Raw genomic sequence first — 15,970 nt, forward strand, 5'->3', positions numbered from 1 at the left:
TTTATTGGAAGTTACTACAGATCAGCCCTCCTTTACAATAAATGACAGGAAAATTGTACCATTTTTTGACAGTCCACACTTGATTAAAAGTACACGAAACATGTTCAAAAAGTATTCTGCTAAGTTTTACGATAATTACACTGCAAAATGGGAGCACATTGTGCAGTTATATAACTCAGATAAAGATAATGAGTTTCGTGCGACTAAACTAACTGATAAAGATGTTTATGTGTCTGGTTTCAGAGTTACGAGGGTGCACACAGCAGCAAGAGTTTTAAGTCATTTGTTTGCTGCAGCCATTCTCACGATGTCATCTTTTGGGATGCTTGAAGGAGGAGTACACACTGGAAAATTCGTAGGTTATGTGGATAAAGCTTTTGATTCATTAAATGGCAGAGTGATGACGGACATTATGAAGCCATTATGTGGTGCAGTGAAGGAAGGTACCAGCCGCCATGGAGTCTGGGAGGAAATGGCGAGTTTTTTTCAGTCTGTCCAATTTATAAATACTGAAGGAAAGACAATACATGCACCATCCACATATGGTTGGGTACAACATTTTTATGCTGCAAAATTGTTGTGGGAGGTTGCTAAGAAAGAGGGCATGCACTCACTTTTGATGGGGAGGATAAACCAAAATTGTTTGGAAAATACATTTTGTATAATCAGAAGGAAAGGTGGTAATAGAGACAACCCTTCGTGTAACGACTTTTGTTATGCTTTCCGAGCAGTTGCTGCCCAGAATATGCTAATATGTAGTGACAAGGGAAATTGTGAAATTGACTATGATGTTGTCCTAGCATCTATAGGGTCAACAGGTACTAGTTGTGAGATGGTGGTTAACCCACCAAACTCTGAGGTGAATCAGTTCATTGCACGCAGTTGTAATTTCTCTGACCTGAGTAATGATCTTGTTAACAGCAATGCTATGTTTTATGTTGCTGGTTATCTTGCCAAAAAGCTCTGTTCTGCAAAACAGTGCTGTAATTACTGTTGCACAGCTGTTCTTGACTCTGAAAAAGTCCTCCCAGCTGGTATAACATTTCCTATTTTTAAGGAATATGAAAAAGTTACGAATGTTCTCCAATATCCTTCAGCGAATTTACTTAAATGTGTTGAAGATATGACACATAAGTTTGATAATAACTTCAAAAACCTGATTTCTATGTCTGATGTAGTACAGAGATTTACTAGCCTCATTCAGGATGAAGTTTGTTTTGATTTCCTTGCACCTAATTGTAATTCTGATTGTAAAAGATATTTGGTTTCGTTGTTCACAAGAGTGCTGATTCATGCAAGATTACGGCGAATGAATGAAAATCTGTCAAGTGATGATTACAGAAAGGAAGGAAAGAAAATGAAAAAAGTCCTGCATCAATAAAATGGAGTTTTATGTAATATAATTTCAGATTATATTACATTTATGCTATTTAATGTTAGCAATTTATTGGTGCAAGATGAATTTTGTTTTTTTGTTTTTTTTTTTTTTTGATATTATCAGAAGACATATTTTCATTCAGTTTTCTGAGTCTTGCATTGATTTAACATTATAGTGAGAAAAAAAATAATTTTTGCATTCGAAGTTACAGTGTGAAAGAAAATCAAAATTAACACTATCATGAATAAAGCTCATTAAATTGCTTTATTATATCATTGTCTGACAGCAGATTTTCTAAGCTGTTATGAAACATTTTGGTCATCAGTGTTACACATTCTAATAAATGCGTTGAGGGCAACTGAGGATCTTCATTTACTTTTTCATATTCTTTGAACATGAATGTTATGCCCTCTTGTAAGTATTTTTCATTGTCTGAAAGAGCTGCACGACAATAAACACACTGTTTAGCATCACATGCCTTCTTACCAATATAACCAGCAATATATTATAATGCATTTGCATTCACGATCTCATTATCAACATCGGAGAAATTAAAAGATTCCCTCACCAGCTATTAACCTCTTTCACAATTTCATTTGTTACTAGAACATAACATTATTTTAAGCAGCAATGCCCGATTACTGTACTGAATATCATTGCAGGAAGAGTTATCTGGCTTGTTCTACCATCCTTATTTCTAATTATGCAAAAGTAAATCTCTAAATAATCTTGATTAATACTCCAAATTTAGAGCGAGTGCATATCAGTGTAAATTTTTAACAACTTCCCATAGTAATTTTGCTCCATTTAAGTCATAAATTCAACGAGATGTGGATGGCACATGCACAGTTTGTCACTATTTATAAAATTGACACTACTAAAAATTCAACATTTCATTCCAGGTGAATACATGCATAGACTTTTCTTCCACAGCCGCACATACTGTCTTCCTATTCTCGAAAACTGTACTTTCATTCAGAGAATCAAATGTCTTGTCCATGTTGCCTACAAATTCTGCTCTATGTGTTGCATCTCCTGCATGTACTGCCAGTCTTGGCTAGCAGGAAATGTCTGCAGCTACTGCATGGCTTAATGTCCGTGTTTCCATTTTCCTATATTGGTCTTGAACTATTGCATTATACTTTTTCGACATATTTCGTGTACATTTTAAGAGATGGTTTGTGTAAAAAAATTAAACAATTCTTATCTGACCATTTGCTGAATAGAATGGTTGATCTGGCTTTACCCCAAGCAAGATGTAAGCTTTTTGATTATTAAGCCTATGCTCATATACAGTTGCTATTACCTTAAGGCCAACATTCTGTAATGTCTGGATTGCATTGAAAATGAAGTCTACTAGATATGTATCAGGAGTACCGGAATTTGTTAAAAACTAATTCTGTACCTGCTTGTAATTATGACAAAGACCAGTTGCCGTAAACACACACAAGCACCTGATTTGCAGTTTTACCTGATAATGAGTGTTTCCAAACCCATCAACAGTATCCTCATTATTATTGCTACAAGTTAAACTGATATTTAGTGGCATTTCATTGCATATGTGACAGCGCGGCTCACCTGGCAGTCATTTTGTCACAAGCATATTTTAGCTCATATAATATTTTCTCACAAAATCAGCATCATTTGTATATTTAGCAAACTTATGTAGAAGTATGGCTTCAGAAGGAAATTTCAATGACTTTCTGAAAATTCTGTTGCACTTGGACTTTGTAAGTAAATATTAAGGGTTTTACATTTCAATTCTGATGAGCAGTGACATCCCTGAGCAAATTGTGAACAAGAGCTGTACAATTTCTTTATTGGTTCATGTAATTGCCTAGGCACAACTTGCCTCATTGTGCACAGGGCTTGTTCTGTCTTCAGTTCTTCTCGTACCTTGTTTTCCCTTTCCATACTCTAGCGGTACAGTTGGATGCGAAGACTTCGAATTTTCCTCCTTTTTGGTGTTACTGTCTTTCCAGAAGAGAACGGGAGTGAATGTTGTTCAACTATTTCTGTCTGCATTCTAAGTGGAGAAACTTCTGGGGCAATGTCAAGCTTCTTCATCTAGGTGTTCCTCTTAGCACTGATGGTGTATCAGAATAAAAATTTCATTACGAAGATTTGAAGAGCTGTGTGCCTTTTTGACTTTACATGTGCTTGTGAAACTGGATGCAGAAAGTGATCCTGGTAATGCACTATTGTGTAATACACATTGTGGCCAGGGTTGTATACAAAACATAGGAGCTATCTTCTCGACACACTAAACAAAGCTTGTGAAAGGTACTGCATATATCATATTTAACATTTCATATAATTTAAACACAATGACAGTTACACTAGCCTTCTATGTTATCACAAGGCAAAACACACACACATTGTAACTGCTTATTTGCAACATCAATATATATTTGTATAAGACTTTAAGAATACAGCATTGCAGACTTCGATTTCTACTGAGGATGATAACACAATAACTCTAATAATATATCTAGAAATTGAAGAAAATTAAATAAACTGCCTTTACATTTTTTATGAAATAATCTCCGATTTCCAATAGACAAGTATACATATGATTTTTTTATACAACACTTCCCTGTGATGTTGTTAATTGTAATTATTATTGCACTAATAGGATCATGAAATCTTTCTGTATTGCAATAAGACTGTAGAAGTTAATTGTAACAAAATATAATATTGTATGTTTATGAAAAAAATATTGTTACCTAAATAAATTTAATGCATTCTAACCACGACAGATTTGGTAGGTCATGTCTAATTCATTTCATATTTCACAATCCTTTTCCTTCCTTCACTTCCTGGCATATCACGATCTGAAAATGCTGATGGTGTTGGCTCGAGATCTTCATTCCAACGACAAAAAATCAAAATATTAATAGGGATGGTTATATTTCAAACATTGATATAAATATTAATATAACAGAGAGGTGCAGAGTATTTATAAGTAATAAATTGTAAATAATAATAGGCTATACAGGGCAGGTGAAGAGAAGTCTTTTGAAATTCCCGCAATTTTTTGCTTGCTTGTGGCGCTCCTCTGGTAGTTGAGAGAAGCTTCTTGACAGATTACACTTAATCCGGCTTATGAACTCCTCTCATATATCAAGCCCTCTTGTTTGGCGACTGCTCTGTTGCAGGCTTCATTCCACCAAGGTGGTTTGGGAGGAGTTTTATTTCTAGCAGATTGTTTAGAGAGAGGACATTTCCGGCATTCTTCTATTAACAAGTTATGTATGTCGTCAAAATCCTTTATTGTATCCTGAAAACTCTGTAATTTAGATATTATCTCATCCACCCTGTTACTATTAATATGTCTGGGTTGTGCTGGATTAGGTTGATTGAGGAAAATGGCTTGGTTTAAGTATAAATCTATATCAAGCGGATAGTGACCACTATTCATAGTATCCAAAATTTTATTAATATTAATATGCTGTAGTAAGTCTTCGGATGACCAAATTAAGTCTGGTTGAGAATCATCCTGACCCCATCTTCCTTTTCTAGTTAAAATATGTTCAGATGCAAGTTGCCAATCATGTAATATAGCAAATTCTATGAAGGATGATGGATTTGCTGCCATCGTCTATGCATATGAAAGTTGGCTATATTAAAATCGCCACATATTAGTATTGAAAGAGTAGAAACGTTTGTTAAAATATGATTCCATTGGTGTAATGATATATTCTCCCTGGGTTTTCAGTATACACCCATGATACTTATATTGTTGACTGTGATAGAGATGATTTGTATTTTATTATTAATATTAAACATTTCATATTTCTTAGTAAGGTGAACAGACTTGTGGATATACATTGCGACACCACCTCCAATATGTTCCTGGTTGGCGGAGATTAAATGGTAGGATTTAATGTTCTGTTGTCGATAATTTTGAAACCAAGTCTCTGTAATAATGATTATATGATAAAATTTTTTGGATACCAAGTATGATATGTCATGAATCTTGTTGTTTAGACTTCTGGCATTCCAATATAGGATTTGGAGTCTATCCATGCAAAAGTAGTTTTCAAATCTTCCAACTAGGGTCTGATATAGTCAGGTGCTTCCTGTATAATGTTATTAATAAAGGCAATGAATGGAGTTTTATTTAGCTTAGTAGAGACTCGTTTTTGAGATTGAACCTCTTTTTGAGTAGTTGACAATTCCTGTGAATTGTGTTCTATCTCTTCGCTGTGGTATGCAGTTGTCCTAGAAGTAGATTGAGAAGGCTTAGGTGATGTGGGATTAGTCACATAGGGGTCAGGAGGGGTAAATATGAGACACAGAGAAAGTGGGGTAGAACAAGTTTATTATGCGTATATTTTAGTAGACAAAAATATATATTTAATTTACAACACTCTTCAGTAAGTATAGAAAGATCCTTTACAAGATAAAGAATGTAAGAAAATATTTAATGAATTTGGGGGTGGGGGGAAATGCATGCATACTAATTTTCGTAGAACAAATTCAAATTTTCCCTCCAAACTTTCCTAGTTATTTTGTATCTACACGGTTGGGTGAACTGTTACCAGGCTTTACAGCAGTCATAGTGCTTTCTGGTTAGTTTGCTGCAGAGTTGATAGAGAAATGGTGTTGTTTGAAGATTTGAAATTCAGTTTCAAAAGAAAATATTGAAGAGGGGGAAAAAGAAGACAGTCAGGTAAGAGCATGTGCAATTATTCGCAGTGATATTGTTATTGGTGCTTTTGGAACCATTGCTATTTTGGCTGCATCATTTGTTGCAGGTTGACTAGCATTGTGCACTGCCTAGGTCTAACCTATAAAAATGCCTAGGTCTTATGCATAAAAGAATAAAATCAATGAAGATGATGCACAGAGTGCTGTGGGAGAGTGGAAAGAAAAGAAAGATTCACTGAGAAACATTGCAAAAAAGTAAAATTTAGATAAAGCATTATTAAGTAGGCGTATTTCTGGACAGATGTTGCAGAAACGTGGAAGAAAGACAGCAATAAGTTTAGAGGCTGAAGGAAAGCTGGCTTCGCATTTAAGGGATATGGCTCAGTGGGGATTTGCTTTAACCACTAAGGAAATAAAAAATGTAGTAGCTGACTATGTTTCCCAAAATAACATCAGTACACCCTTTAATAGCAACACAGGAAGGCCAGGAAAGGATTGGATGACTAATTTCTTACGAAGACATAACCTAAGCATTAGAAATTTGGAGAAATTATAGATGAACAGAAGAACAACCACTGCCGATCCATTTATCATATATTAATTTTATGATAGATTAGAAGAAGTCACTGCTTCATTAGGCATTGGGGGTAAGCCATCTCATATTTATAATTTGGATGAGACTTACATTTGCAGTAATCCTGTAAGATTGAAATGTGTTGCTGGTAAAGGTCAGAAGGCACATCAGAATGTACAAGGATCCGGCAAAGACAACACTAGCATTCTTGCTTGTTGTTCAGCAGATGGAAAAGTGCTTCCTCCATTAATAATTTTTACTGGTCAGCACTTGTGGACAACTAGGAAAGGAAAACATGACATAAAAGGAACTTTTTATGCAAGTTTTGACAAAGGGTATATGACTTCAGTCATTTTTCAAGATTGGTTTATAAAATTATGTAGTCTGGTTAAAGAAAGGCCTTTGCTATTAATATTTGATGGATATCTATCACATTTGGACCTGACAACTCTAGAAAAAGCTAGAGAGCAACATATTACCATATTAAAGCTTCCTCCACACACAACAAAAACCCTTCAGCCACTGGACAAAGCATGCTTCAAACCTCTGAAGGATATGTGGAATGAAAGACTACAAGAGTGGCAGCGCCTTAATATGAGGAAAACATCTCGATCTGAAATGGTGGATTTGTTGTGTGGAATATGGGAGGAAAGCATTTCACAAAAAACTATCCCAGCAGGGTTTAATTCAACAGGGATATTTGCTTGTAACAGAGAGAAATATCCGAAACATCGTTTAGATCCTGGTAAATTAGAAAAATATTATGCAATGACTATACAAACAGGCCATACAAATGGGGTAGTTAGTCCTACCACAACTCCATTACCTGTTAGAGAGTCAGAGCCTATGGCAGGACCTTCAAATGCATCAGAGCCTGGAACTCTTACCATAACGGTATCTCCTGTTGGAAAAGAGTCTCTTGTAGGGCCTTCGAATATATCAAATAGGCCTCCTATCACAATTGCATCACTCATTAGCAAGTCACAGCCTCTTCCAGAACCTTCAAATACATCAGATGGGCCTGAACCTATCAGTTCTCTTGAGCAAAACTGTGGAAAGAGCAGTGTCACTTTTGCAGATTTGCTGTTACAAGTTAAAAAGACTACTCCCATTCCTGAAACAAAACAACATAGTGAAGTTGTTACGTCAGAAGAGGATATGACTTTGATAAAGAACAAGTGTGGCAAACTGAAAAATGGTAGACCTAAACCTGTAGGAAACAGAAAAACTAAGTTAGGAAAGCAGAAGAGAAACATACCAAAAGATCCTGAAACTTCTGAGGATGAAGAATGGCTGGAAAGCGGTGATAGTTTACAGGACATTGATCTCTTAGAAGATGAACCTGCAGAAATATGTGAGGTGATTGAGCCAAATGAAGTGAAGATTGGAGATTATGTGTTAGTTCAGTTTAAAGGCGGTAAAAGAAAAACAGTTATTTATAAATATGTTTGTGTTGTGCAGAAAACATATCCTGTAACTGATGAGTATGATGTAATGTGTATGAATATGATATCTGGAAATAAGACTCTTTTCAAGTTGAATGAAGCAGATGTGTCACTAATTCACAAAAATGATATTATAGGCATACTTCCAGTACCATTTATGTCTTGCACTGGACAACATATGCAATATTGCTTCGCACAGCCAGTTGATGTGTGTGAAAAGTAGGCCTAATATGTGCAGGTTGTCTGGAATGTTTTTCAATCATTTTTGTTTAATACTAATACTATCTGAACTAAACTAAGATAAACATAAATCAGCGTCTAAAATGCCTCATGGGTCTGTTTATTTCTTATAAAAATGTATTTTTTTAATGAAAATTAAAAGTTTGTTCAGCATACTATACTTAAAAAAACTGCTGTGTCTTATTTTTGCACTCCCATTCCTGTAGCTCTCTTAGGTATGGAGATTGAATGCTGTCTTTTATTTACCCCCAACTGTCTTCTTTTTACCCCATTTGGTGGGTAAAAAAAAAGACACTTTTTATTTTATTGATGAAAAAATATATAAATTGAAGCAATATTACTTATAAAATTGAATTCAACATGCAGTTTACCATCATTTTAATAATTTACCAAAATTTTAACTATTTGCTTTCTGTTTAAAAACATTAAAGTTTTGATTTTGTCTCATATTTACCCCTCCTGACGCCTATGTTAGATTTTTAGATCTTGGATGATCAAAGTTGTCTTTGAGTGCCCGTTTATATTCAGCAACATTGTAGCCTGTAGTATTGTAAGGCAGTTTTCGTTACCCTCTCTTGTCAGATGTATGGGGGTTCGGGGTACTGTTAGCATTGCACGGGTTGTGAGATGATGGTTTACTATTTGGCGAGATTGGTGCTGATGTCTGAAGGGGCGGAAAGTTAGCTGCTGGGCTACCCTGAGTGTTATTGTTCGTTCTAAGGATAGTGGCATAAGTAGTGTGCCCTTTAAATATTTGTTTCGCCTGATATTTGGATACTGGGAGACTTTGTATGGTATCGGCAATATTTTTTTCTAGGTTATAATTCGGGCATTTATCCAACTCCGTATTATAATGGGCCTGTTTGCAATTTACACAACAAGGTTTCTCTGATTGACATTCAGCTGTGGTATGAGGGCCTCCGCATTTCATGCAATGAATAGCGTTGTGACAAAACTTGGACTTGTGATTTAATAATCCACAATTATTGCATTGTATAATTTGCTCCTTATATACATGCACTACACGTCTCTGATAATATAAGACCACGTATTGAGGGAGTTTCTGTGATCGAAATCTAAGTTTAACTTTAGAGGAAGGTTTGTAAATCGTTTTTCCATTCTCGTCCGTGGATTTATAATTCAGGCGGTAAGCGTTTGTGACCATAAATCCTTCAGATACCGAAATATTGGTTATAATATCCGTGATTGAAATGTCTGGGTCAACTCCACCAATGATCCCATGCACCATGATATTGTAATTGGGTATGAATGACTTCGTCTGAAACAGCTCATCGAAATCAGAATCAAGGAATTTGTTAGCCTGGTCGGCTGAAGTAAAGTGTATTTCAAGTTGATTAAATCCTGACTTGAAAATTTGCAAAACGTCATAATTATTAGTGTATAGCCATTTACCGAACTTCATCGGATGCATCTTATTGATGTTCACAGTCTTGCTTCTAATAGTGACAAAGAAGGGTCCAGAATCTGAAAATATATATTGATAAGATAACTGAGGTTTCATTATATCAGACCTATCCTGGTTTTCGTTAGATCTAAGTGATGAAAGGGGCTTGGTACTGGTTAGTGATTGTTGCTCAATCGGAAATGATGTAATGGGCAGAGCTTCCTCCATGATTTCCGGAATGTTTTCCATGTATGAGTAGTAAGAGACCCCCGAAGGGGCTCTAGATTATCGAACAAAGAATAAATAATATGAAAGCGTGAAAAAAAAGGCTTAATAAAAACACTGAAACACTGTCACTGAATCTAGACACTTCTCTACTACAAACTATTACACAAAAATATAGAACCACTTGCACACGTCTAACTAGTAGCGTATCTCAAGTAGAAGTGATGTATGAGCATCAAATGGCTTCAATGACGTCACAACCCAGTTAACCACGCCAGTTTCCTTACAAATGTGTCAAGTAGCAATGATTTTCATGTGCATTGCCCTCCTTCAACATATTGTAACAGCTGGTCTGCTGTATTTGGTGTTATAGCTTAGCGAGTATAACTAGGTACTTGCGTATAATATATTGTTTCAAATTCCTGAACCAGTCATTAAGAAGGGAAGGTTGAAAGAGTCTGGCAATGAAAGGAAAAAGTTAGAGGCAGCAGGAAATCAATATATGATTCTAAATAACTTTCATTCATCTACCTGCAAAGAAACCATATTTATTAAAGGTAAATCTATGCTGTGTAGGCTGTATGTGTATGTTAATTTGAAAATTTATATGTTACCGGTAATACCGTTAAAACCCGAAATCCGTCAAAACCAGTTTCATCTAGTAAAAACTAGCTTAAATGTGTGCGTGTATCTAATGCCTACTCACTTCACTTCACAGTGGGCCAGAATCGACCCAAAATGGGACAAAATTATTTTATGTCTCTATTGTTTTCTTGGATGCATAAAATCAATAGTTATTCAATAGTTTTCACTTTTTCTTTAAGTTAAAAGCACTTTCACAACATAATAGTTTTTTATTCAATATCTGATTCCTCATCATTACATTTTCATTACTGACATTTTCTTCATGAATGGCACTTTCTTCTTCTTCCTCACTAGAGTCTTTCAATAGTTGTAATCCTTCCTTCCACAAGGAAGTTTTGTATTTTTTATGTGACTTTCTTGATATTTGAAATGAGAAGATCGGAAGATATGAGAAGGTTGTTGACTAAATCTGTCATTGTATTTTTACGAGTACTTTTCCTTGTGTGGGGCTCTCGATATATTTTGATATCTTTATTATGAGCCTCCTGAACCTCCTCAGATAACTGTGAAATTGGAAGCAGAGCTGAGTTAATAATCTGAGACTCATGGATGAGAATTTTGTGTATGCTAGCTGGGAGGTTAAACTAGGGATACTTCTGAATGAACAATTTTGCATTTTCTAGCGTATATTGATCCAAAGAATCAATTTTAATATATCTTCCGTTAGAAATTACTCGAAGAACAACTGCAAAACGTATAATTAAGTCTTTATCTATCCCAGTGATGAATATGTTAATTCGGGATTTGAGAAGAATCTTCTAGGAGTATTCCGTTGTTTGAGGTTCCACTCTCTCCTGGTTTAGGTTTGTCCACAAGAAGTCCCATCTCATTTGGAAACCGACTCTGAATTTCTTCCTATCTCCTATTCAACATGTTTTAACAGCTGTGGCTACAGCCTTGAAAGAGAGCTAATGGCAGATATTAATAAAACTGCTTGAGAGTGAGTGAGATGTATCGGACAACTCAGTGAGTGGTAAAGGGTCGAGTGAGTGATTAGTCTGAATTTCATATTAATAAATATTTTCCCCTCCTGGACATATCTCACTCGTGACTCTGAGTTGTTACTCGCATTTTATCGCCTAGACATAGCTGTGCAAGTTATCAATGTTTAGACTAGAGCTCCTTGCAGAGGGAAGTCTTCCTCACATTCGATTTGTAAATATACTTTTGTTTCTATCATAGAGGAGGAAAGTGTGCAGTTTCAAACTTCATTTGTTAATATTTTGAAACAACACCACATATTATTCACTAAATCAGTTACCGGAAATGAGAAATAGGAAGTCTTTTCCTCTTCACAAAAAAAAAAAAAAAAAAATCTTATGAATGTGTAACAATATAATGTGATGATAAACTTACCTATATGTATACGCTGTATATTTTTAGTATTTCATGTCTAATGACTCGTCTGAGTGATACAACCTGTTCGGTAATTCTACTCTATCTTCCTTCACTTCGTCCTACAGTAATGAAACTTCATAATCTTCAAATAGGTGTTTAGTTACATCGTGCGATATAAGGCAGCACAATATGATCAAAGACAATTTCCATTGTAACTCTTATTTTGCTACGGAAAATTGGAAATTGTTGCTTCACTTGGCCGAAACACCTCTATAATCGCACGTTCTTTCGTTACCGGTATATATTTATTGTAGGCTCTTTGCTGTGGAGTGATGGTAAAGTAATAAGCCAAGGAGCAATTCTGTGGCTCCAAGGCAAAATGTGTTAGGCCTCTATGTCATTTCTTTCACTTTTCAAGAGCGAGCATGTACAGATATAATTTGAATAACCTTATAAAATCGTAGGAACTGTGTTTCATAACAATGGATTAGACAAAAAAATAATAGAGATATACATGTTATCTTTTGCCACAATAAAGATACCAGCAGGATGCACACATTATCACAAAATCTCATTTTCAACAAAAATTTAAATATCATGTTTTGCCTTGGAACCACATAATTCCATAGCCCATATCACCTAGAAGAAGTGCATTGGCATTATTGCCAATCATTACTCTAGAAACATCCGAATTTCTCCATATAGGCCTAATATAGAAATAATTATCCACGCTTGTGAATTCTTCCTTGACATTGCAGGTAGCTCGTACATTAAAGCTCGCAATACCTTTTTGTTTTGCTAAAATACTCATCGGCATGTTGATTTTTTTAAATAAAAATATTGGTATAATTCACAGCTTCAATGACGTCAGGAAATGAATACTTCCTTTTTGCATTCTGTAACTCTTGGACAGTTGTTGGAAATTGAAAGCAAATAAATGCAAACAAAGCAAATTATCACATCTCATCTCATTCAGACGCTAAATAACCTGAGATGTTGATACAGCGTCGTAAAATAACCTACTCCAGGGTAACTTACGTTAGTCGGCAAACTCGCTAGCTGCTGATCAGGAACTGCACTCGGGCTTGGGTTAGATTTTTCCTTGGACTGATTACCTGGTTGAGTTTTTTTTTTTCCGAGGTTTCCCCAAACGTAAAGCAAATGCCAAATAAACTATAGCGAATCCTCGGCCTCACTTCATCTCACCAAAGGTCTATAAAATATGCAATAATATTTCTCGACCAATAAAGAAAACCATGCATCCTATTTTCACCAACATATTATAACAGTAAACAGAAAAAAATTCAATATTGTGATGGTACGATATATTGCTGTCCTGTGCTGTGGCATCATGGTCTAAGGCATCCTGTCTAGGACTCGCGTTACGGAATGAACATGGTTCGAGTCCTCATGGGGGAAGAAATTTTGTCATAAAATTTCGGCCAGTGTATGGGACAAGTGCCCACCCAGCATCGTGATGCACTTAGGGAGCTACGATAGGTAGCAAAAATCCGGTTTCACAAACTAGCTACAACGGCTGGGAGGATCATCGTGCTAACCACACGGTACTTCTATTCTGATTGGATGATCGTCCACCTCTGCTTCGGCACGTGGACGTAAGGTCAGTAGCCGGCTGGTCGGTCTTAGCCCTTCATGGGCTGTAGCACCAAGGATTTACTTTTTTACGACATATTGCTTCGTTTTCTTTCGTAATATTATGTCAGATGGTATCACTTTTGACTAATTTCTTCTGTGGCCAACATCACATTGAGGTTTTCTATTCCCTGTGTAAAAAATCTCTGGTAAGGACACAGCTGAAATGACGTCAATAATAGGCACGACTTTGTCTTAGGCAGCAGAGTTGTGCTGAATGTGCTCGATTGCATTGTACATCCTCATGCTCACGACACATAATTTGATAATTTTTTTATAAGTAGAGACCTTTTGCTCCACCTTCAGGATCTTGGTTTCCGGGTTACAGAAACTGTGAGAGAAAACAGAATGGATGCCTTCACTCTTCAGGATACGAAATTACTACAGAATGCAGTACGAGAGTCCTGCGATTATACATTTGACACTAATAGTGAAATTCTGTTCGTGAAGTGGGATGACAACAGATGTGTACCTGTAGGATCAAACTTTGATGTAGGGGCTTCTGCAAGCAGGTGGGACAGAAATATAAGACAGAATATAAGTGTGCAGCAACAACAGGTCATATTTTTTTAGTAGGTTATTTTATGACACTTTATCAACATCTTAGGTTATTTAGCGTCTGTTTGAGATGAAGATAATAATGCCAGTGAAATGAGTCCGGGGTCCAGCACCGAAAGTTACCCAGCATTTGCTTATATTGGGCTGAGAGAAAACTCCGGAAAAATCTCAAGAAATACGGTAAGTACATGCGTGGAGTGGACCATCATGATTGGTTAGCAGGGAAATATGCCACTTCAATTCATGGAAAAAAGTGGTACTAAGATCTCTTTGTCAGAATGCTGGATATGGCTATAGTAAATGGTTGGATTGTCTACAGAGAAATACATGGACGAGACTCCCTGGACCTACTTGAATTCAATATCTCTAGATATTTTCGAACTGCAAGAGAATGGAGTGCCCTATTCCATCACCTCGATGAGTGAAATTTGGTATGAGGATAGATAGTAGAGGTCATTTCATGGCAAAACGACCCTCTCAGAAACACTGCCAGATGGAATGGTGTAAATGCAGACCAGTAACATTCCGCAAGAAGTGTGATTAAACCCTCTGTCAAAAATGCTTTGAGCCTTACCACACTCGGTAAAGACAGACATTACTGAAATAAATATGTTTCATTATTGCTGCAGCATTGTATTGTTGCATTAAATACTAAAATGTCATAAATAAATTTATTTATATTGGTGTAAATGTTTCTGGTTATACTACATTAAATACACAAAAAAATATATTTACTTTATTGCAAATGAATACGCAGATATCATAAGTGCCCAGCGGTCTATTTATAGACTGGGTGATTTTCAGCTACTTGGTGCACGGCAGAATAAACAAAACATATTCTTGGCATCTTATGGATTAAATTTATGAAATAGATATATTATTTTCGTTCTTTTTTTAATAAAAATAATTTGGGCGTTAATGGGTTAATAAAAACCTAAACTAACCAAACCTAATCTTCGTATATACAAGATGTGTAACTGGAGTACAAAGGGAACTTCATTTGATTAGGAATGTACACGCGAAAATAAATCCAGATAAGGATCACGGTGACACTACAAGAGAAGTCTGTGCATGCGCAGTTTGATCTCAGAGCCAAGTTCTTCCTGTCATGAGCCCCAATGGCGAGCATATTTGGCACTGCTGTATGGTATGCATTATCCAGTTGTTCCAAATGAATAAAAGTTTTTTTTTTTAAGTTGACTCTTCAAATGCCACAGATAGAATAATACAGAGTGGACCCCTCGAACTTTCCTGGTTTCCATTACTTCTAAAAAAGAAACAGAAAGAACAACAATAATAAAGACAATACGCCTTATATCCGCCCTTCATGTCTAAAAAGCGAAGAATCGAGGAATAGAGACTCAATATGGCATATTTGAAATTCTGATGGCATCTGCAGCAAGGCAACATGAAGAGAATGAATGCCAGATCTTCGGGAAATTTTTAGCTAAAAGACGTAGCAATGTTCATCCATAACACAGAGCAAAGTCCAAATGCTATTATAAACAGTTCTTTCTACAGTTTACCGTATACATTGTTCTCAACATTGTACTGTAATGTTCATCCATCACAATGCCTGTTACCATATTAAGAGAGTTCCTTCAATTCTCCTGACCTTGTCAAGCACTGCACTGATTACACTCAATTAAAGCTCAAATTTTTCTAGCATCAAGTACGTCCAATTGGCAAGATGTGGATATGAATTTTCAGGCTCTCTTCATTTTTAAAAATAGTGTTTTATGGTGTTACTTAACCTTTTATATATTGGTAGAAAATAAGAACACCTATCTGTAGACTTCTGACACATTACCTGTGCACTCGGCAGATGCCAAAGTGGTAATTGCCTCGCTATAACT

The 15,970-nt window shown here is 35.9% G+C and overlaps 1 protein-coding gene across 7 annotated transcripts in view; it reads right to left on the minus strand.

Annotated features, from left to right (window-relative positions):
* LOC138693707 (putative polypeptide N-acetylgalactosaminyltransferase 10) overlaps positions 1 to 15,970 on the minus strand; it is a 387,765-nt gene that overhangs the window by 308,541 nt on the left and 63,254 nt on the right. Inside the window, exon 2 of one of the 7 annotated variants that reach the window (XR_011330388.1) lies at positions 14,773 to 15,381. The exons of the other annotated variants lie outside the window; for them this stretch is intronic. The gene's annotated coding sequence lies outside the window, so the exon portion shown is untranslated. Of the gene's footprint in view, positions 1 to 14,772; positions 15,382 to 15,970 lie in introns of those variants that run through there. 7 annotated transcript variants of the gene reach the window in all.

Source organism: Periplaneta americana, unplaced genomic scaffold, assembly GCF_040183065.1.
Source record: "Periplaneta americana isolate PAMFEO1 unplaced genomic scaffold, P.americana_PAMFEO1_priV1 scaffold_18, whole genome shotgun sequence".
Classification (NCBI taxonomy): Eukaryota; Metazoa; Arthropoda; class Insecta; order Blattodea; family Blattidae; genus Periplaneta; species Periplaneta americana.